The 24,770-nt window shown below is 42.8% G+C and overlaps 1 protein-coding gene across 1 annotated transcript in view; it reads right to left on the bottom strand.

Annotated features, from left to right (window-relative positions):
- Positions 1–23,862, bottom strand: part of LOC126870974 (amyloid beta A4 precursor protein-binding family B member 1-interacting protein-like) — a 146,188-nt gene extending 122,326 nt beyond the window's left edge. The window contains exon 1 of the mRNA XM_050629240.1: positions 23,591–23,862. The gene's annotated coding sequence lies outside the window, so the exon portion shown is untranslated. The remainder of the gene's footprint in view (positions 1–23,590) is intronic.
- Between the last annotated feature and the right edge of the window lie 908 nt (positions 23,863–24,770).

A 24,770-nucleotide genomic window follows, 5' to 3' on the forward strand; every position in this document is an offset into this window, starting at 1 on the left:
CGCCGGTGTTTCTAGAGACCTAAAATGGCCGGGACCAATTTCGGCTCCAAATTATATTCTACCGAATAAATTACGTTTGAAAATTCAGTTCTTTCGATTCTTTAATCAAACTCGTTCCATTCTTCAAAGTCAAAATCCAAAGACCCGAGAACTCTTTATTCGACATTTGTATCGCTGTATGTTTCAGACAATTTAACGTTTACCGATGTTTCAGTCCAAAAAAGACATCACTCGTTTCCTGTCGTGACGAAACAGAAGAAAAGCAGGAAAGCAAGAGACGAGTTTCGTTATTCGGTTTATTTATCCGGTTTGTCCGATCCATTTGCTAGTTTAAGAGGATTATGGATCTGCGTTGTACGGCAAAGTCATCGTCGCAGAACCGAATGCATCGCGATACAAAGAGAAACACAGAGTCTCGTTAAGCCAAAGCATCGAGACGGGGTCATTGTGCCGAAGAGGCATTGCAACCTGTGCACCTAATCGTCGTACACTAACCGAGTCGCAACTGCAAACGCGACTTTCACTAATAATTAGGCAGCCAACCTATTCAAAATATCTCTCAACTTGCGCTCTCCACGATGCAAACACCACTCTATAAAACACTGGAAAAGAAAAACGCGTCAGTCGAACGCCTGTGTCCACGTAGTCCTTTCACCAACGCCTATGCCTCCGCAGAATTGTTCGGCGAATATATCTGGCACGAGCCAACCGGCAAATTACCAGGTTTTGCGCCGATGAAACACGAGCTCGGCTAATGGCGGAATAAACGGAAGCCTCGGGCGACCGGATGGCTTGTTAACCGGGCACAATGCACGTCTAATGCACACCTACGATTTACCGTGGAGAAGCGTGCGTGCACACATCGGGAGGACCTGCATCCACGTATCTGAGATTCGATCAGCGAGAGAGCTGCCGGCCAACTCGCGCGCATTATGCATACGAATGCACGAGCCAGGGATCCAAACGAATTACCATCGGTCGAAGGACAAAGTAAAAGTGTTAACTGTCATCGACAACGGGATCGTGTGGAAAAGTCACATCCGCTGGCAACGAATTTCGATTTTACGAGCGGCGGTTCGATTTATGGGGCCTGGTGTCACTTTCGACGCGTCGTACAGGTTCGAGAAGGCACGACACGTCGTAGTATCACGTAGATTTGGTGTGTAAGTTTTACGACGAAGAGGTCGTCGTTTTTCGAGAGGTATAGACGAAACAGGTAGATTTATGGCCGGAGAAGCACGGGTTTCCGAACTGCTGAGAGATCATATTGCTGGATAATTGGAAGAAATAACGCGAGTTTCGATGAAATAAAACGTATCGGAGGATGAAGCAGGCCTACTTTTACGTGTTCCACTTTTGGAATTTTATGTCCTCCATTCTAGATAAGCAAAACTATCTTTGTACATTAAAAGGAGGTTGATACAATGTTCGTTTCAAATTTATCGATGCGAATAATTAACGAGTTACGAAGCATGCTCCGCGCACGTGACCTACTCTTAGCTTCCTATCAATTTCCGCACGCAACGCTATTTAATTCCACGTGTATTTGAACTTTGTAAAATATTACGGAGATGATGTGCTAATAAACACCCTTGGCGTATCAGTTCTGGAAATCTCAGGAAAATTCCAGCACTTATTTTACATTTAACGCTTTACCAGCCGCGAATCGACGAAATTAACACGTTCAACGCAATAAACATGGATTTGGATCAACGTACAGTAATTTTATCGCGTACAATTTATTTCTGTTCCGTGAATGCTTTAGAAATAAGGAACGTTCCTAAGTTCGCCAGTTTTGATTGCTAACATTTCTAACATACGTTAAAGACAGTTTATTAACGTCGTATTGTAACCCACGTATCAGTGCCGAATCAAAATGGCAGGCAATTCAAAGAGGGTCGCGTGCGATTGTTCGACTCGTAGGGGTCACTCGAACGTAGAAATCACGTGTTAGGGTGTCGTTACATCAAGTTTTTCCCGAATCCGCAAATTAAGTCGTTGACATGGTAGCATCGCTCGTTACGATCGTGTTCTTATCAACACGAACCAGCTACAAATCGCAAGACGAATCGCAATCTAAAATCGACCACCGGTCGATTTCACTTGACGTAACGAATGGTTTTGCGCAAATAGAAAAAACAAAACGCGCTACGACGAGACAGAAGAAAGAAAATCACGTTTGTCGGCGATAATTAAAAGCAATCAGGCGTGAATCGCGAATCCGTGATATCCGTGCGTTATGCAATTATAATTAGTCAATTTGTTTTGAATAGACAGCGGGTGAACGCGAACCGAGTGACGCAACGTAGATGGTAATGAGGGGCAAATACCTGGCATACGTTTGCTAGCCAAAGGGAGCCATTAGAGGCATAGGTATACGTAATGTCCAATAACGCGGTTATGGTGTACATTATTTCGTACGCAATTTACATTTACGATGGTGCCGCATCGATCTCTCTTCCCAACTTCCGCGCTACATTCTGCGTCTATTTCTTTGAAACAGTATCGCGTAAAAATTGATCGCGTAGACTGTAGTAGGAAAATTTAGCCAAAGTACGTTTAATCCGGTCTCGACGCGTTCCTTAGAATAGTCAATTTTGACAAAACGAGATATCCTGCGAACGTGCGGTAAGTTTTCGACACGAAGGCAATCCGGTTTCCTCTATCGACAATGCAGTTTTGTTGCATCGCGAAAACATAAATAGGGATGCACGCTCGAGCAGAGAGTCCAGGAAAATGAGGTACTTTGCCGAGGCGTACGAAACCAATTTCGTATACCGGTTGAAACGAGCACGCCACTCGAAAACCGGAAAACGTTCTCGTCAGATGCATCCGCGCGTGTATTACGGGTACAAGGAAGAGCATGGTAGAAAATAACGGCAGTAGGGTAAGCGGGAACGCGAAAATTAAAGTCATTGAGAAAGTTATGTTTGGACTCGCTTCCACGCCAAGTATCCGATAAACGCCGATTAACCCTGAGCTAACGTCAATTATTTCGTTCAAGCGAATTATCGAGAACATTGTTAAGAAGTTTGTTAGGAATTAAATGTACGAACCTAGCTTAATTTTATTTTTCGTCAGGCCCTGGCTTCGTAAAATTCGTATTTCGAGCGAGAAAAAAGTATCGTTTATGTTTTTCATTCTACAATCCTTCTTTTTCATAAAAAAAAGAGATTAAGGGAGATGCGTTGGGTGGCCGAAACTAAAAGAATATTTTTGATTTCACACTTTAACGCGAAGCGGAAGATGGCAGAATGTTGGCAAAGTTAGACCCTCTTCCTAATTGCCTCGGAAGGCAAAGTGGCCAAATATCACGAGATAAAATATATTTTTTCATTTAGCGTTTCAGCGTACTTTATAAGATCGTACGATCAAATTACATAACGTCGGTTTACAAGTAGGCGCATATATAAAATGGAAATATTTAAAGCAGACGATTTGTGCAAATAACGAAAAGATTTAATTCAGTTTACGCTATAAATTAGCAGTATGATCCGAATCAACATTCAGTTCCAACTACGCTAACCTTACCAATGAATTATATCAATTAAATTGAACTTTATTTTGCGATACACGCATATTGGAATAACCAAAATAATTCTTTAAAACTCCCACTGTTCCAACTATGTTTCAAGAAACGATCAAACTATCAGAAAAATATGAAATATTCCTATTTTCATCAAACATCGAGCATCGGCGTATTACGGTGAGAATACTTGGGTTGCATGATCGCAAAAGACAATCTCCCAGGCGAATTGGACGCATATCTGAAAATCAATAGCCTCGCTTCGGCGTGACAAGCGGCCGTGCAACAATGTGCACGAGGCGTTGTACCATTGACCTTTCGCGAATCGAAACGGAATGAAACAGCATGGTTCGAGGACGGTGAAGCGTACGAAACGAGCAGGCGAATCGTCGTCAGTCGGCCAGCAATTCAGCCGATAACGAACCGCTGATTATCGTGGGACGGTATGCGAACTACCAATTGTAAAACTAGCTCGTAGAGAGAGTGTATCGCGTCCCTTGTACGTTCGAAAGATCAATCATTCGTCGTGAATCGGCTGGCAGAAAGTGTAATAGAAGACAATGGCTAGGCCAGATGAGGCTAATCTGGCAAGAAATTGTTCGGCCGTTGCTATTAACCTTTTAGCTACGATCAAAATCAACGAGTGATTGATAAATTGATTTTTGCTTGCACGCGCTGTCAGCTGGACGAGTTACGTTGTCTCTTCGCTCGAAAACTCTTTGGTGGATTTGATAAAAAATCTTATGAAATGTGTAAGTTAACACAAAATAGAAATTAGCTTTAATAAACTAACGCTAACTTAAAATTAATAAAAAAAATAAGCAAAAGGACGTACCAGAGTTAATTCCATCTAAAAGTCCATCGATCTGTTCGATAATCAAAGTAATACGGATCGGTGTTAACCGGCTTACGATTTCGTTCGCTTATTAAGACAAGAACGTGTGTTTAACAGTGGCGACGACCACGATCGCGGGAACAGGATTATTAACTGTGGTTGACTCGGTTAGCCGCACCTCCTACCGTATCTCTCGGTGCCTACGTGCATACAGAAAAAAGCAAACAAACCGCGAGGAAGCTGCCATCGGGACAGTCGAGGTGCAGTCCGTGTTATCTTATGGAAAGTCAGAGGTTCGTCGTTCGAGTATGTTCCATAACTCGTTTCAAGCCGTTTGCTCGACGAATAAATTCGCGCAAATGCTTTATTGCTCCATTATTCGCAGCGCTTCCGCGTGATTGAGTCGCAGAGACGAAACGATCTGCACTGTACGAATCGATTATTCGAACATGAAATCTTTTTCGCGTTGCAAATCGTTCATTAGAAGGTAAAATTTCCAGAATTTCGATAAAATCCAACGAAATCTCATTCCATCCTATCGAATATCTACTTATTCGAATAACTCCATCACTGGTGATTAGCGCGAATAAACGGATAGAATTCGATCGCCTGCAAACCTCTTTATACGCATTCTACCTCTCATTACGCGGAATGCTCGGTAACAGCAATGTTACTCGACGATATCAAACGTTACGGGTTTAAACACATACACGGATCTCTGAAACAGAGCGTGTACGGCGTCTATACGACGTTTGTTAAGCGTGTTGCAGCAGGAGTAGTCGCGGCCAGGAATATTTCGCTCGCCACGGGCTTAATTGGATTAATTAAGCGAGAGTAGCTACGTAATGTTTCTTTGAGCGTTCAACGTTTCCAACGGCACTATACCGGTACGATGGCGAGCCCGACCGTAAAATGTAAATGCTTTTCGTCAAACGTGCCACAGGGATCACGATTCGAATTCTCCGACCACGAGTTCGACGCGATCTGAACGTTTATTCGATCCGCCGAAACAGCCGCTTTCCCACGAGCGGTCTATCGTTTGGCACGAGCTATCGTCAAAGCGGGAACATCGTTGTAACCCAAAAGTGTCTACGTGTCTGACCTGCAGTATTTTAATTTAACGCCATGCTCTGCACGAGGAAACTCGACCGTGCCGATTCGTCCACTTTATAGATGTGACGTCATCCGGCTGTCTCGATTGTTTAACTTTATATCGAGCTGTAACATACGCAATATGCTCGTACTTGGTTGAATATCAGCTTTAGAAAATTAAATAACTCCAGCAAACTTGAAAGAATTACTACGAATTGGAAGCAGGAAACATTCCCTTTACAACAACTCCTTAAAAGTTCTTCGAAGTACAAGAGTAGCCATTCTTCTTCGCGACACGAAACACAAAAGTTTGTAAGAATCGATCACCGTGACAATACAACTTTTCAATTTGATCTTCAAACTTCAACGACCACGAACTTTGTATGCACATTGCGAAACACGAAGATGCTTCGCTATCGAGGCAAGCCAACTCGATGAAACGCGCTTTTCGCGTCTCCATCCGAAAGGAACGGACGCACTGACGAGGCAGATACGCTTGTTTCCACGCTCGTCACCGCAGCATCCTTGCAAATATAAAACCAGCCTGGCTACGCGTTAATGACGACCCTTTGAATTCCCTGGGATGACAATCGCCTCCGACGAACCGGCGTTAACGACAGGAATCACCGAGCAAGAGGATGGGGATAGAGTACGGCGACGCTACATTATTGCATTAGCGTAACTTCATTAATTACACGAGGCTAAGGGGCAACGGTCGAGGGGTGAAAGGGGTTATTTCAGCGATGCATCGGCTCGTTCAACGCTGACATCGCGAGGAATAAACCAACGTTTGGTTCCGTTTCACAGGAAACACGCTCCATTTCCGATACTCTCGGAATTCCATCGTGCAAGGTGCGCCATCCTGGCTATCAGTCGAATTCATCGGCTCCCTCGAGAGACTGCCATTTAACCCTGTTTCCCTTTTCTAAATCTAACCCAAATCTTTCTTACGGTATCGAAAGGATTCTCCAAAGGTTGACAAACTGAAATCAAAGAGTCCCGTAGTTGGTGGAAAATGCACCAACATTCAACAGAGAAGATCGAATAGATTTATGATCTGAATAAGTTGATGGCGAAGGAATGTTCGAATTTAAGTTGCCAAGAACAAGCACGCTGTCGACAAAAGAAAGTATTCTAATTCGTCAAAAAATAAATCTATATTCTCCAGCTATCTTTTCGAAGCTCAAAACGACTTCGATCCGACCGCTTAAACTTTCTACAAGATCCAACAACACTCGAAAAACGTGCATAGTCAGCGTTCAAACAATATTACGGTAAAAGAGAGAGAGAGAGAGAGAGAAAGATCCGAGCAACGTTAGCAAATTAATCCATCCACGAAACTCGAATTTCCGCGTGGCTGATCCGCGAAGAGGTCGCGAAGGCCCTTGGAGAACGATAATCGTCCCCCAGGCACACATTCTCTGGCCTATCAGGACCGCTCGAATTTGAATGGTGAAACTGCTTTCCCTTAAACACGATTTCTAAGCGTTTCGGGAGTACTCGAGGACTGCAAAGCTGCTTGTGGCCCCGTCCATCCCCGTTCCACGACGATATCAACCCCCACGGCCTTTCCGTCAACGAGCGCTCCTCTCGACTCCGAAAGCTCCGTTCTCTCTGCTCTCTCCGTACTCGATCCTCTTCGGATCCGTGAAGGGGAAAATGGACGACGCTGAACGGACAGACGGAGAAATACGCGCGCGGTCTCAAAAGCAGGAGAGTCACTTTGTAATGTAGACGCGCAAATCACGTGCGTACAGTCAACAAACTCTTTAAAGCCCAAGTCCGCGCTACTACGCTCTCTTTCCAATCCCTTTGACATGTAGATACACGCGCGTATAACGTGTATGCGACGACCACGAATATTTAACGGGGCACGTCCCGTGGATGATGCTTCGGTGTCGTCATCGTCGTCGTCGTCGTCGTGTTATTGGAAATTTAATGTTTCAATAAGGTATCCCGCGAGGGAGGATACGATGGATCGTCTGATGGAATTTTGTAACGATATTGATGGTAAATCAACGAGCAGAATATGGATAGTACCTTTACATACGTACACCTATACAAGTATTACCTACGATACGAAAGAATAAAATATAGTATGGGTTCCATACTTGATAGTTGACTTTAAAAAGTTGAATATAGTTAGAAAATATATCAGAGAAGGTTTGTTCTTAATATTTCGTGTCCTCTGACTTGTTCACATAAACGAGACTCTACTACGGTAGCTAAATATTAGAACGATATCGATTGCAAATTAAGACCGACTGTACGAGTTGTCTCAATTTCCTGCTATTTTTAGAAATGTGTGTGTGTACAAATTTTATGAGTACGATCTTCTCGTTCGCACGGTTACTGCATTATGTAATAGCGCGCTTACGTACGTTGTCGGAATAACTATTCGAGAGAAATTTAACTTTTACTTGGTCGATAAAAATTTTGAGGTTCATGAGATCTAAGCAACATGTTACACATATAAAACGTTGAAGCTTCGCGGAAAATCGTAAAACGTGGTAGAAATTTCCGACGAGTGCAATTCTCCTCGTTGCTCTCTTTGCTCATCGTGTAAATAGTATTCTATGATAGAAAGGCAACAAGAAAAAAATATTATTATATTTTGTTTTATATATTGTTGCATTACATGCCAAATATAATGTCCGAGATTTTGGAAGTAGGAATAAAATTATCTTCTTCGGAAGAACAAACTTTTACAAACGAAGAAATGGAGACTTTAGCTTATTTTATACAGATCCTTTTTTCAAGCTCGATAGCAGAACAGCTGAATCCTACTTTCTGCAATTACAAACACGTTCAAGAGGTAGGTTGGTCGTATTAAACTAACAGACATACGTGGGCAAACATGAAATCGTTGTGTTACAACCGTGGGACGTATCGAGCGATAAACAGTAAACGGGCAAACAGAATTTCGCAGTCGGTTGCGATTAAATCAATTTTTTCTAATGACGCAACCATTTTTGCATACCATGGCAAGATATTAACAGCGTAATAGGGTCTTAGTCATCTGTAATAAATAACAACTTGACGTAAATGTATATTTTGCCAGTCTATTTGTTCGGGAACTATTGTAACTTGTTTCGTTGCTTAATCTTCATTTTTATAATCGCGTCAGAAATTTTTGTACGTTGCTTTACCAATTAACGAGTCCGTATCTCCTCGAAAACACATTTCTGCGAATTATTTTCCAAAAGACATTACGCAATCAAATTGCCAAGCAATTACCATGAACAAATCGAGCAGACAATTTATCAATAACAAACAAGTTAAAACAACTCTGTTCGAAATTTCGAGACTGTGCCTCAGGACTTTTCTACCAAAGTCAAATAATCATCGAACAACACCATTTTGAGTAAAATAGCAGCATTGCTCTTCCGCAATCGTCTACATTAAAACAGACTCGGTTACCAAACTACCAACGTAGAGACGTCTTCCGCGAATATGCTCCACCATAATCACTTCTAATCGCCCTTCTGTCAAAGTAACAAAAAGGAAACAGACGGATGTGAAGGGTCGTAAAATTCAGGTCGTTTTTCGCAGCAGGTTCTCTGCGGTTGCGAACAAAAATCGTTGGAAATTCAAAGACGATCGAGCCGAAACTTCGTACCGAGGTGAACCATTGAAAATGGTTACCTACTAGACAGTTTCCCGCTGTGCATAGCGAAAGTCTTTTTAACAATCCGACAACCGTACACAAGAGAAACGTAATGGAGACATTCGAGATAAGTTAACGAGCACGATCCACCCCGCGGTAATTTACCGTCCACCGCATTTTTCCCCGGCAGTTCGGTCGTTGCTGGCAACCTGACTTGGCGTTTATACGCCCCAACTTCAACTTACAACTTTGCACGAACGAAAATCGTTACACGGAGTGGCACTTTTCACCGGAGAGGAATTTTATTCGTGGAAAGTATTTCTGCCCGCGTGTAGACTGGAAATCGTTATTGACGTTGAACTCTGAAACATCATAAAACAACATAAAATGGCGCTCGACGTGCCAAGTATTTTCTATTCTTCCTTAAATTCAAGTAATACTCTAATGACGGAGGAATCGTTTCAACAAGAGATCGAGCTATATACCACAAGCGTCTCTTTCGATGCAAAAGAAAAGCAAACGAATGAAGCTCGTCCCTCTAAAAAGATTCCCATCTGATTAGCATCCGCAGTTATTCAAAGTCACACCTTAAAGACCTCGTCGTTCATATGGACGAAATTAAAAAGGATGAAGCGGATCTAACAAGAATATCGAAAAAGAAGCACGCGTAAGAGAGTTAATCGCTCTTTCAACGACTTATTAGCACTGATTCGGGTAACAGCAACGCGGTTCTAAACGGTTGGTCGAGTCGTCCGCTTTAAGAGAGACCTGCTAGTGTCTTAGGGCTCATCCTCAGGGTGTATCGTTTCAAAAGGTAACGTGCTTACATCGCGGGGCTCTTTGATAACGATGGAAAAAGGCGTGAACGAAAAAAGCTCGAGCATAATGTTCTCGTCGCCTCGAGACAGAGAGAACATCCTCGACACCTTTTCCGTTGATAAAATGTCGGCCTGGTAACTGCGGTTTCCACAGCCTCCGGCGTGTCCCTATGAACCAACGAAATCCCTTTGACTCGCGCTAATTCCGTTAATTGCCGACCTGGCGAAACTCCGGCGCTGTTTCGCAGCTAACCATCAACGCGGCCACGACTTTTTCACCGCGGAAAAATTGTCGTTTCCACTTTTTCCTCTTCGCCTTTGGTAACGCTCGAACACCCGGTCGGAAAACCATGTCGCCACGTAACTCGGCTATTTACATCTGTCGCGGATGCTTTCGCGCTTACGTAGCATCGTATTAAGATTATGAGCGGGATCGTTCCGGACGAGATCATCGCACGAAGAATGGCGTGCGAGAGAAACGGACGAAATAAGAAAGCAAGCAACGATGTACAGGGTGAACCACGACAGGTGGTACATTAGCACAGGAAGTCGTTTCAGATATGAAATACACTGGCTCGCGAAAATATTCCAACACCTGTAGCAATATTTTTTATTACTCCTTCTTTTGCTCTTCCATATCACAAGCGTGCTTGTATTCAACGAACCTTCAAACTCAATTTTCCAAAAAAAAAAAAAAAAAAAAAAAAAAAAAAAAAAAAAAAAAAGAAAGGGACGGCGTCTGCAACGAGGAATCTTCATTTTTCCTTCTCGACTTACTTTTGCAGAACGTCTTGCTGCACGAGTGTATCCACCCATGCGGGTTCACCCTATATACACCTGTTCGGAACGAACCGGAAAGCAGCAAACGAAAGAGAAAGTAATACTTGGAAGAAAAAAACGACGAAAGAAGCGAGATTAAAGTCTTTCTACGGACAACATTCGGGATCACTTTGGGTCGTAAGTAATTCACGGCGAAGCATCTGAAAGCACTCCGTTAAAACGTACCCTTCGAAGAGAATGAAACTTCAATCGCGTATACCGGGGCTTCTGTATTACTCTTTCATTCTCTCTTTCTCTTCTTCGACGGTGCTCCCTTCGATTTGAAAGCTCGCTGAAGGTAATTGGTTGAAAGGGAAGAAAGCGCTCGAAAGCCCGCATTCTCGTTGCCGCTCGATTTGTGGATATAATCGTTTTAATTAAGCTTGATTATCTGCTTCCCCGTGCGCGACGGGCCAAAGGAAATCAAAAGGCTTCCTTTGTTGGCCGAAATATTCCTGATCCCTCTGCACCCGAACCAGTCGAATGCTACTCCGTATTCCTCATCGCGCGACAAAGGCACGGACGGAATATGATTTTTGGACCGGAAACCGAGACACCGATAATAACGATTATCAAACTATTAATGGCTCTTCAACGGCCTGTTACGGAAATAACGCCTTAACTTTCCGACCTTTGATATCCGAACACAGGACATCGAAGCTACCAAGTGTTTGCTATTCAGTTTGCTTTAATGAAATATTATTTTATTCGTTCGCTTTACTTTTCTTAATTTCATGTTTCTTCTAACAACGTCAAGTAATCGCGCGCTTTGGAAACATATTCGATCGTTAAGTTACATCATCATCGATGTTGCAGAGATACGTTACTTAATTGCATAGTTAACTTGCATAGTTATTACAAAACTTGGCGTTCTACTTACGTACATTACGAACATTCCTAACGTATGTTATGTAGCATTCCTAAACCACGCCTGAATTTCGATCAACTACGTACATCTGCATACCAAACATAATAGCCTCGCTATTTATAAAATTCATTAGAAATTTGCCAATCCATTCGTACAGATAACCACGAAGCGCCATTAATCCGAGCCTAGTTCTCAAGTAAATCAACTTCTACGTACATGCGCATAATCTTTCATCTTAAGACTGAGATAAAAAAAAGCAAGAACTTTATATTACGGAGCCTGCGAAACAAACAGTCCTGGAACCTTGAACCCCGCACACACGATCGTTTCTAAACCGCATTAGCGTAACATTGCGGCACGTTACGACTCTCGAATGTAACTGCAGGTTGCACCTACGCAAAGTGTAGGCACACGAGTTTCGCGCCTCCGGAACGTCCAGGTTCCCGATAAGGGAACGGCGTGGGGAAAATGGTGCCAAATCTACCTGGGTAATTCGTATTTCCAAGGCGCACAGCCACAGATAAGGAAAGCGACCGCGCGAAACGAATGAATTTGCCAACTTTTTTTAGCGACTTGCTGGTTCTTTGAAAAGATTTTCTTTTATTTTCCATGTACTTCTTTGAAATTTGTCTGACCGGACATTTGACAAATTATTGCGTTATATAACAATGATAATAATTCTTCGGTGGAAAAAAATGAAAAGCAGAACGGAAGTGAGGAAGGCGTCCAATACGACGAAGACGTTCGGGAACAAATAACTGAACACTCCTTTGACCACCCACCATTGCGAATCTTTAATAAGCTGCGCGTAATAACCTCTTCTGCCGAGTGAGCTAACGTATACGTGGGTGTCTTGGAGGTGTTGGACGCTTCCGGCCAACCAAAACGCTTGTAAACGGAAGACACGTGGCCAAACAAACTGATGGAAATATTTATTCGCGATGGGATCTTTTGTTGAAGCGTTGAACACAGTGTGTGTGACAAGTTTGCACGTGTTTGGAGATGTATGATCTGGTTAAAACGTATAGTTTATTGCTTGCATCTAATTTAATCCCGCTGAACTTAATGTAATATTCAAGAGTAATAATTTTAAATACTTAGCAATTGAAAAAAATATAAGATACGCGTTCCGCTAAGCAGGAAATTCATAATAACATATTTTTAGAAAATGAAACGCGTTCTGTAAATTCTGAAATTTCTATTGTTACAATCGGAATTCAAAGACTATCATTTCCAGCACGATTCCGCAGTAAAGCAAAGTAAGCAACCTGTCACTATCCGTGAACGTGTGCACATTTCCTACCATCTTCTTTATCTTTCCTAACGGATACAACTGTATCAATTTAAGTAAACTGGTGCTTCGTAAACGCCCACCTAACCAGCCTGAAGTCGTTCGGACCAGGAAGAGAACGTTCACTGTAGGAAATGTACGATATTGGTTACAAAGCTATATAATAATCTTCGTGTACGAGCATCCATTACATTGTAAGGATCAGACTGAAAGCAAACATTCAACCACGAACCTATCGATAGAACGACGCTATTCCAGTTGAAACTATAATGCTTCATATATTCTCGCAATGAAACAATTTTCCAGTCATTTTTCACGAATTTCGTGATAACATAATGAAACGTTGTTCTTCTTGAATACGACCTACTTGATTCGATCTAATTATCTGGTATGTAACTACTACGATAAGTAGAACGGTGTACCGACACGTTTTACAGCCACTGAAAAGACGACGATAAAAGGTGAAAGAAAGAAGAAAGAATGCAAAGGAAAGAGGAACAAATTTCGGATACTAAATCGTTGTCGCGCACGAGAAGATTCACGAAAACACGCTGGGTAATTTCCTTAGGTCTCATTGTTCTGGTGGTGGAAGCACCGCATCCGTCTCTGTCGACGAAGCTTCTCCGTTTCCGCAACGGTGGTGGAAACGCGGCAGCATTTCCACGCCGTTGGACGCACAGCGTGCAACCGGCAAACGGCGCCGGGACAAAAACGCCGGTGCAGCAATCACAGGCAAACGAACAGGCTGTGCAGCTTTGTTTCGAGTGCACCTTGCTCCGTTTCAAAAGATGGAACACGGCGTGCGCTCGAGGATCGGCTCAGACAGCAATTACGCGCGTTCGATGTAATCGGTCAGAAACGGTGGACCGACGATACCACGGATGTTTAAACGTTTTCCTCTCCTTGGTGGAAAGAAGAGATCGGTCGTTGAACGAATCGAACGCGAGATTTTCGATCGTGCTCCGACAATTGGTTTAATCTGACCGATTACTCCAATCGATGAATTGCTCCATTATGAGCCTCGCGTTGTGTATGATGGGACGTAAATTGGTTAACGTAAATTGGTAGGTGCAAACGCGTGCTTAACGATGGGAGCGAGTGATAGAAGCTTCAGAAATTAAAGGTAATTAACGCTGAATTTAAGCCTGTCGGTTATGTTCTTCTCTCGAAACGCGTCTCTAATTTACCATCGATCGACGATACCGAAGAGTCGGTAAAAGAAAAGGGAGAATAGAAACTCGTTCAACTGTTTCATATCTCATTTCATTCCCACGCACCGTCAATAAGAATAGACCGCCAACAGAGGATTATTTCTTCTTTTGTCATCTTATCGACGAGTCTGGCCGACTTCTCGAGCTCGCTAGTATATACTTCGAAAAGGTTAAAGGAGCTTCTTGGCCGCGCATTCTCCCGTTTGAAAAGAACGGCCAAAGGGGCAGAAAGAGAGAAAGGGAGGGCCGGCTGTCCTTCTTCCTTTCTCTTCTCGACAATGGGGGCGTTCCACTGAGTTATCGATCGTTTTCACGTTCCTGAGGCACAGGAACAGGCCTCGAGAGAGCCTCGACTTTGCCGAGTACGAAGCCACGACTCGAATTCGTGACTCCTTCCAACCATCGAAATCGATCCTTTCGAGAGGCGATACATCGATCTGACTCGCCGAAGGAAGCTTTCTAGAACGGTCAGGACCGCGATAGACTGCCGCGAACGTTATATACGTGTACGCGCGTTCGTCTAATAATAGATCCGAGTTTGTACATTAACGAACTTCCGTGAACTCGCCGTTAAAGGAAACGAGGAAACCGGAAAGCCGAAAGTGCGGAGTAAATATAGACGGCTGCCTTCTGGCCGGGACAGCTGTGAAAACTCGGCGGACTTCGACGCGAAGTAGTCGAGCTACGCAGTTCGACAAGATTCCCATTGATAAATTTTCAATCGATCGTCTAACTCGGCTGGACCGCAGAAAAATCGAGCATCGAGGAACGTAATTTTTAATGCGATGTTTTAGCAGAAATTTTTATAAATTTTAAATCGGTCTCGCAAGTGGATATTTCAATTTATCATTCCAAGATCAGTGAAAAGATACATACGATGATAAATACACTTTTATCGATTCGATAGGATTGTGATTATTCGCGTAAAGATATTCCATCTAAATTATTATACCATCCTGAAGAGTTTTATGGTATCCACTTATTTAGAAGACGTATGTATGTATAAAATTATGTAACAACTGTAGAGAAAGGAACTGAATTACGAGTACTTCGTAATGCGTAGAATAACACGGTATTTTCAGTTGAAACCACTTACCTCGACAGCCGAGATACGTCTATTTAAGGAACATTAAATAAAACACGAGCAATGAGCTCGCAAACGGAATAACCGGAGTCGTTTCTCACGGCAGATAATCGAGCGCAGCCGATACGTAATTTCACGCGGTATCACGCGTCAATTTGAAGCTTCAATTCCGAGCAATCATGTTCTAACAGTAATTTCGCCTAATGTTCGCCATTACCAGCGTCCAGACAGGAACAAGCTCGGCTACAACTTCGTGTAAACCGTCAAACGCTAATATTGTCCTTTAAGCCTGCGGGTTATACGCGAGACAGAGACAGTGAGACAAAGCGAGGGAAGTGGCACACGAGAGAACATTTGAAACACGTGCTGAGGATTGTAATTTAGGCGCGACTGCGACTCACGCCACCACGAAAAGCATACAGAGTTCACAAGGAACAACGAGTTGCTGTACGATGAACAGAATCGAACGAGCAATTTCGTCTACGTATCTCGTTTTTCTCTATTTCCACGGCATTGCGCGACAAAGAGGTTTCCAGATGAAGTTTACACGAGAAACAGATACACCGTTTACCCTTAAGCCGCGCACTCGCTGCCGAATATGTTCGCTAACGGTGACTGAGACGAGCATTTTACGACTGCGATTTCCTTAGGAATAAATTCACGACTAGTTCTTGAAAGATACAAATAATATTTATAAAAATATTCTTAGGATATTGATATATACTAATCTGCCAAAGCTCGGTTCGTAAAGTTACAAAATTATTTGTTATACACTCGCTGCTCGATTTTATATCGCTTATTTCTACTTGTGAAATTTATAAAAAGACACAAATACACAAGATTAATCGAATCATGGAAGCCGTACTAATTCAATTGTGTTTCTTCTTATCGCGATAGAAAAGTCAGACTGTGGGAAGCTTTTCGAGCTACGTGAAATATTCAGTCGCGAGAGGTGGCGCGTAAAAGGCAAAGCAACGCGCGGCGAGATTCAGACGAAACAATCTGATCGTATCTCGACAAAGCCGGTACCTCGACGATCTTACGAATTCTCCACGGTCATTCGTGACGAACCATTAAGAATTCCAGCGAGCGAGCTCGATTCGCGTTCACGTGCTTCGAAATCAGTTATCGGAGCGTGAAATTTTCACACCCTTCGCGCGGAAGCGTACTATATTTGTAAGAGGCTATTGATTATGGTTGAACTGTTGCCCGATCGATCCACGGGACACGATACGGCCAATTTAAAAAGGCATTGTATGGGAAAGAGAGATGACGAACGAAATCAAGCAAAAGGAAGCACGATAGGCGAAAGGTACGAGAGATAAAACGAAAAGAAGAGAAACGAGACACGATGGACGAAACTTTCGGGAAAATAGAGCACCGCTAAGTAAAACGAACGCCAAAACCGCGATATAAAACGAAGATATCAAGTGCAAAACGTATAAAAAACTATCCAATGCAAAATGAAACGAAGGAAATCTCTATGGATGAAACAAGACGAGAGGGAAACGCGTTGAGAGAAAGCAGGACACGATGAACAAAAACCAGAGGAAAATAGTACATTAAACGCAAACCGATATACAAATAAACAGGACTAGATGCGAAACATATATAAAGAAGAGATATGAACGACAAAACGAAAGAAAGAAACAAAGCGCGAGAAAAAAGAACGAGATAAAAGGGCAACGCGATAAACAAAATGGCGTAGGAAGTAGGGCATCGAATACAAAAGGATTCACCAAACGTACCAAATAGAAAACCATATAAAGAAGGGCAGTAAATGGAAAACGATATAGAAAAAAAAGCATAGGAAGCGTAAAACGAAACGGAAAAAGACGCGACGATGGGCGAAACGAACGACAGAAACTTACAACAGAAGCGCTCGACGAAAAGGGAAGCGGCTATATATCGTGAGCAAAGTGCGTGCATGCGTGCGTGCCTGCGTGCGTGCCTGCGTGCGTGCGTGCGTGCAACGTTCGTACAATTAATGACGGAATCGCGTGTGTGACTTCTCGAACGTCGGAAGGGTGCAGCTCGAGTGCACCACCTTTGGAAAACAGTGAAGGCACGCGTCGTCTACCTGCAGCACGCCTGCGTGCACCGACTGCATAGGTGCACGCATGTTCCTGCAGGGGGTTGCCCGACGTCGGTGCATGATTTACAAAGTGTTTACCGGATCCATACAGCCCTCACGAAAACTGGTGACGTTTCTAATTAGTCCAAGCTGCCCGAGCCACGAATAAACGTCGTGTCACTCGGAATCGTGTTCGTTAACTCGCGGTGTTTAGGGATATGCGATTTACATCTTCTTAAATGACTGTGCAGATTTTCTCGCGGTAACGTTACGATACGACGATGTATTTGCGAGCAGCGATTTAATATGAAGCGATGCGAAGACTCGGATATCATTTAGAGAATCTGTTACACGAATTGATAGTACGATGAAGAGTTGACGCGTCGTTCGAAGTCCAGAAGTTTGTTCGAACATATAACTATGCAAGATTTGTATTTGGTTTTCTTCTGCGAGAAAACAAGACCGTGTTCAAGGATAATTTTACTTTAACAAAGTGCGAGAGAAATAATTGCGACTAAAAATTGATAAGTAGCAGAGAATTTTCGAATGATCTCTTAAGTCACTACATATCTCTAGGAAGAAAATTAACCTCTGTGTAGGAAATTATTAATTAAATAATGAAATTGTATTACACAGGAAATAGTAGTACTGAAAATTAACAAAATATTAATTACAAAAATATATGGATACTCGCTTGCATCTAAAGTTAAAACTCGTGTCGTTAAAATAATTAGGTATAACCAGCACCGTAGATGCTTTGCGAGATTTACGATCCTGTTACGAATAACTACGCGAACAAAATTCTCGACGTTTTAATTTACGTTAAACGTTTTGCTTTAATGGGAGTCTGATTAACGGCGAAGGAGACTGTAGTATGCAGGCTTCGCTCAATGCTAAATAAGATACTAAATAAAAACAGAGCGTACAAATTCCTTTCTTATATACAAATGCAAATCCCATCCTTACACGCGTTTTACCATGTTTGAGAATTCTCGAAAAGCCCACATTTTGCTACCGTTTCTCCGAAAATACTCTTCCACGAGCCTGCTATCCTGTTGCAGAGGAATTTTTCATACGGTACGACGTATAAACGTCCAATTACGATCTCAAACAAACAATCTTCTAAACTCATCGGCTTTTCGCCAACTCCGTTCAATAGCGTTCAAACGACACAGACAGAGCGTGCTTCTGAACGCCGCACAATACGCGGAAGAAAATTCATAAGCAAAGCCGCAAAGCCGTCGCTTCGGGGAACGAACAAATCTTCTAGCCTCCGTGAAACTGTGTAATTCCGTTATTTATTTACGCGAGGCCAGAAGGAGGAGAGAAAGAAAGGAAACAATTGGTAACACGCGATTCGCGCATACACGCGAGGACACGAATGCTGGCGTCTTGCGATCCTTGCAACCCCTTCAGGGAATCCCTAGCCGCGTAGTGTGAGGTCGCGAGCGGTGTATAAGCGGGGACACGGACGTAAGTGACTACGGACCACTCCGGAGGGTGCGAAGATAAACCCTGTAAACATTCGGGATAAAGCGGGTCCCCGGGGAGACGAGAGAAGAGATTCAAGAAAAGACGAGCACGCCCCGTCCCGTGCAGCCACTGTTCGACGATTAAAGGCCGTGGAAAGAAGAAAATGCAGAGGAGAGATTGAATTGCGGCGTACAATGTGTTAAAACGACCGCCCAAAGCGAAGAAAGTTGTAATTCTTTCGTATTTCTGTTATATTCCATTACTTATAACCATCTTTTAACTTTGCAAATCCTTCAGGATATTTAATTCGGGTATTATTTTCTCGAGAAAATGAAACAATTAAGATCCCCTAGAAATTGTTCATAGCTGAGTTTGACGAATTACAAGGCGAGTTATACTTCGCTTCGTTCTAATATCCTTTTGACGCGAGCGATCCACTCTTAAGCCCAGATAATCCTACCCGACAATAAATTTTTATACGTTTAAATCACTACCGAAATTGGATTTTGTCTTGTTAGATCGTCGAAACTTCCCACTGTGCGACAAAATGAAAATTTCTTCGCGATGTATTGGCGGTGAAAAAGGGGGGTGGAGAGTCGCCGCTAAACAAAGTCGAGAAGAGAACAATGTGCGAAGAGAATATACGGAACGGAGCACATCAGCCACGGTTGGGGTGCGTTTGATTAAACCCGGATTCATGGAAGAACTTCATTTCCACGGAATTGATTTCCGTGTGCGAAGACAAGATAGCGGGAACGCGACAGAGATACGATCGTTGCTAGGAAAGCAAAGTTTACGGAGACCGGCGTAGATAATGGGCCGTATTCTCTGGTACTATAAATGAGATCAGCAAATTGGAGAACGTGATCGCTATCGGAGATAATGCATCAGCTGTTCGCGCTTTTATCGCGATAAAAAGCCACGCTTTGGCGTGGCTAAATATTTGCGCATCGCTCTCTTCTTCGCAACGATAAGTCTGCGTTTACGCAAGATAAGAACAGCAGATAACAGGTGACTTGGGTGCTGTTAAGTATTCAAATATTCGGGCTACTCCTGCCCTCCGTTAAATTTAAAAGAGACCAAAGGGTATCTCTAGAATTATTATCATCCAAAAATCACAACGATTCCCATCTCATTCGAAATTCAAAGGATCCGTCGTAACATGAATTCGTGACAGAGATAGCATACAAGATACATGTTACACACGCACACATCTCCGCAAGAACTTACTAACACAACTCGTTACCTCAAATAGCACACATTACAGTATCTTCTTTTCTAAAAAAAAAAAAAAAAAGAAAAAAACATACCGTTTCGAGCAAGAAAACCCCATAGACTTCCGGAAAGACAGTGGAAACCGGATTTTTATCCGGCCACAATGCTTGGACGTGGACAATGTACGCTGGAGACCGTACACGAGCGAAAGGGAAACAGGCGAAAGTGATATAGACAGACAGATAGACAGACAGGAGGGCACCGCGTAACCGTACGAATTCCGAGCAAGAAACGTGGTAGAATAACGCAACACGCATGCAGGAACCGTTTCAGGACTTTATCTTTATTGGACATTTCTATCTTTTTTCTGTCTGGCCGCTTGGCTCGACGAGTACCGCGGAAAATGGGTGTACGCATCCCACACGCGCGAGGCACACGGGTCTGCGTACGGCAAAAAGGTTGCGCGTCTCTTACCACCCCCTTCTTCGCCTTCTCGTCCCAAGTATTCCCTTTCTGGAGAATACCGGTGTGCACAGAGAGAAAAGAAAGAAATAGAGAAAAAGAGAGAGAGAGAGCTCTATTAATAGACGACGCACTTATACTTCGAAAGCGGTGCGGCTTCATCGAAGCTTGGCGAATATCAGAGTTCCGTTCCATAGCATGAGCAAAGAGGGGAGAGAGGACGAAGAAAAGCGGAGCAACAGGGATCGAAAAAAAGAACGCGAAGAAAACGAAGGGAAAGGAAAGAATGAAAAAAGAAGAGGGAAGACAGGGAAAAAGCGGACCCCGGTTGAAGACCTCATCGATCGACTCGCCGCCGGCTCAATATCCTTGAAAAGCGCAACGCGCCAGCGTAATTGCGATGGAGGTCATGAACAAGGTCAATAACCACGTACAATCCCCGCTGAAATACTTTCTATCGAATGTGGAAGCTGCGAGAGTCATGGGCTGGCGGCTGAATTTCAACGGGGCGTCGCGCCGCCGCTGTCGATCGATCGGTTATCGAAGAGTTGCAAACGTTCTACAGAATCGCACTGGAGAACGATGACATTGAAAATTCCGCTGTCGGAAAACTTCGGCTGTTCTAAACGGTTAATATTTTTCATTTCGTTGAAATTATAAATCGTCTTGCGGAATATGAAAGGTTCGACTAACGAAGATAAAAGAAGAAAATATTAATTACCGATTGAAAAAGAAATTTTAAACGAGTTCGATAAAAGCTAGATCAAAATTATCGGAGATAACGCAACGTTCTTTGAATTTAACGACTCTAAACCGATATAAAACGGAACGATCGTATTCCCGGTATAACAACAAAGCAATACCTACTCCTTGCTATCTTATTGAAATAACGTTAGCGAATACGTAATAATCGCGATCAGACAGCAAAAAGATCAGAAGGGACGGAAAGAAACTGTGTCGCTAATTCCGCTAATTCGCTACTCGAGTGACCATTCTCGGGACAAGAGTGTTCTCGGTTGGTGTACCTACATAAATATATCTCTGTTGGCTCTCTGTTCCAGAGAATAGCTCTTAGCTCGTGCGAAAGAAAAGCGGAACAACCGAACGAAAAAACGAACAGGGAGATGAATTCGTTCTCCTTCTCGTCTAACCGGTCACCACTAACCTATTGTACTCGCCTTCGACGCGTTCTTCGCCATGTAAAATTTAACGAGCGCTTGTAATTCTAACGTATCTCCTCGTTTCCCTTTCTATCACCTTGTTTCGGAGCAAAAATATCGACAATGTACAGTTGCGAGGATACGATCGTAAAAATTTACGACGAATCTCGTACGACACAGGATTAAAAGAGCGAAGAAAGAAAAGCTTCGAAGAAACTTCGTTTAAAGCTCGCACCTATCTATAATCATTACGGCGATCGTTTTTATAGTCGCAATTAAGCGCAAACGCGCGAGACCCGGTGTCACGCGCGATATTGCTTCCGCTTCCGGTAAACGCGAAGACGATTCAAACTTACCATCGCACGCTGGGAGAACCTCTGTCTCCAACCGTGAATTGATAAGCAATGTTAGCCTGAATGTTCCCTTCGACTGATAAGACTAGATTACGACTTGGACGCACGAGCATCTGGCGTCGTCTACGTTAACCTTGTTCTTCCGCGTTAACCTCGTTCGTTTCACGGAGGCCGCGTGGCTCTGCGATAGTGTACATCCTCGAATTGACCGTCGCCGTATCGAGCAAATCTTATTACGGGGAAATTGCGCGTACCAAGTAACGATTACGAGCGACGTTGATTTCGACGATTTTACGTCGAATACTGTTAAGTATACGAGATTCGAACGTATAAAAATGCAAATTACCGATAACTTTACGAATGTTAGAGATAAGAATTTAGGAAACAGTTACAGCAACGTGTGAATATTATGTGACTGGAGTTGCTATTGAGTTTTAGAAATGAAATTGTAATAGTTATTTTTTAGAAAATGTTCTCAAAGGTAAACGATCATTTTCTTTATTTTTTTTCTTCTAAAAAAAGAGCTAGGTCATGTAGTCAGACTCGGAAGATTATGCAGGTATCTAATTTACCATATATTATACAATTGAGTTAACGAAAAATTAAAACATCTATTATTTTCCAAAAGAATCGTAACGAGATTAGGATTATCTAGTGTACAGTGTATATACCTTCGAAACAATACGGGTTTCAAATACTTATCGCCGCTATATAATATTTTAGATACCAAAACTTAAACAATTTTCTATTTTTCCGAAGGATCGTAACGAAATTACAATAGATGTGACATTGACAAAAATATGGATTTGAAACTGCTCGCGATAATCTTGAGATACCTTACGGTACTCCGAAACATAAATGCCGAACGAATTAACGTTAACCTTGTCCGTCTTGTTAACCTTGTTCAGTTTACTCGAATCGAGCATGCCCGCTCGCCCACGTAGCCGCCAGGAATCGTGAAAGTGATGTTATAGGTAGGCATAAGCGACGCTCGTGCCCGCGAGCTAAATTCGACTTCCATCGAAAAAAAAGAAAACAAAAATTCCGAAGTGGCGTACGCATACTTTTCATAGTCGATAAATAACAACAAATCTTTCGATCAAAGTCAATGACCACACCTGTAGCGTTTGGCAACGCTGCGGGTGTGGACTTCACACGGACATCCGTACGTGAAGACGAGAAAAAAGAAGGAAAATGGAAGAGACTGAAGAGTTAGACGCAGATTCAAGATACAAGAAATAAAGATATCAACGAGAAATCCGTGCCAATGACACCGAATCTCTGCGTCTGTCCCTTCGATATTTTCCAGATCATTGAGCACCGTTGCCGGATACGTCATCCTATGATGGTATATATGTATACTACTTTGTTCGCGTCCAGCGAACACGCCGCCCTCGTGTTACGAGGATATCCGCGCTAATACGGCAACGAGAGGGATATACGATTGTCCTTACTACATATTTGTAGCTGTCTTTCCATTCAGACAACGTATATATATTACAGGCTATATGTTATATCATGACATTAACGAAAAAGGGATACGCAGATTTGAAATAGTGAAACGTCAGTTTAAAGAATCGAAGTATCTTGTCACTCCATTTGGCAGCTATACAGTTATGGTAGAAAGGATGAAACGTGTAACGCATAGCCTCGGGACCGATTGGAGACGCGGTTTAAAATATTATTCCATGTGAATACTCACCGGAACGATGGCCCGGGTGCTCTAGCTGTCGCCTAACGATTCCGGCTACTCCACGAGATCCCGCGAGGACGAAAAATCCTGTCGCACAAGCGTCACGCACTGTGTCAACCACGACGGTACTCTTACGACCGATCGGTCGAAGGACGAGAGACGTTTCCCGGTGCACCACGAACGCACTCGTGTATTCGAACGCGTATCTCGAGTGCTACGCGATACGATATCGATGGGCCTCGGGCCGCCATGCACTGACTGTCGAGACTGCGGCCGCTTGTCTCGCGCATGTCTTCATCGAACGCGCGCGCATCTCCCGTTTCGAACGACCCGTGGAATGCCGGGAGCTCGCTGCCAGCGCTATCTTTCGGTGGATCTCGCAAGTTACATTGAATCTCCTGTTGTATAGGTAGGAAACCTACAACCCGACATTCCATTGCAGATGGAGTACAGAATGGACGTGATATCACTGTACGATACCAATTAAAGGATTCGTTTAATTATTTTCAAATAAAATTGAAATTTAATATATCTGAACATAAAAATATAAATTTTTGAATCTTTTGAATCTATTTTTACTCTTGCATTCTCAAATCGATTATTAGATACACGGATACTGGGAGTTCGGCTACAGGCATCAAGAAATTTAAGGGATGATTCTTAAAACCGAAATAAGACGAAAATCAAAAATGAAAAATTGCGCTTTCGATTTTGTTTTTCAGTTACTGACAATTAAAAATCGGTCACAATATCCCTGCACGCGAGCAAACCCTTTTATACGAATGAAAGGATGTCTGCCTAGATAGCGGGGCACACAGTGATCCTTAATTAAACCGAACGACACATGAAGGGAAACTTATCTCGGCAAGTCGTATGGAAGAAGACCATGATATTCAGAGAACGTAAACGAACCCACGCGACGTTTTTGCAAAAAAAGAGAATGGTAGATTGAACATTAAACCTGCTTACTCTTGAACATCCATAAGAGGTTTGGATAGAGTTATTTAATTCTAGGATACTCCGTTCTTATTTATACTTTACTCAGTACGAAAAATACTTATTATTAGTTACGCTTCTAAATTATATCTCAATTATATTTCACTAATGTAATAATCCATAGATGCATTGATATGAACACCTAGTTAGGATCGCAGCCAATTAGCTCATATTACTTGCCATATAATTAATA

The sequence above is a fragment of the Bombus huntii genome, chromosome 11 (assembly GCF_024542735.1).
Source record: "Bombus huntii isolate Logan2020A chromosome 11, iyBomHunt1.1, whole genome shotgun sequence".
Taxonomy (NCBI): Eukaryota; Metazoa; Arthropoda; class Insecta; order Hymenoptera; family Apidae; genus Bombus; species Bombus huntii.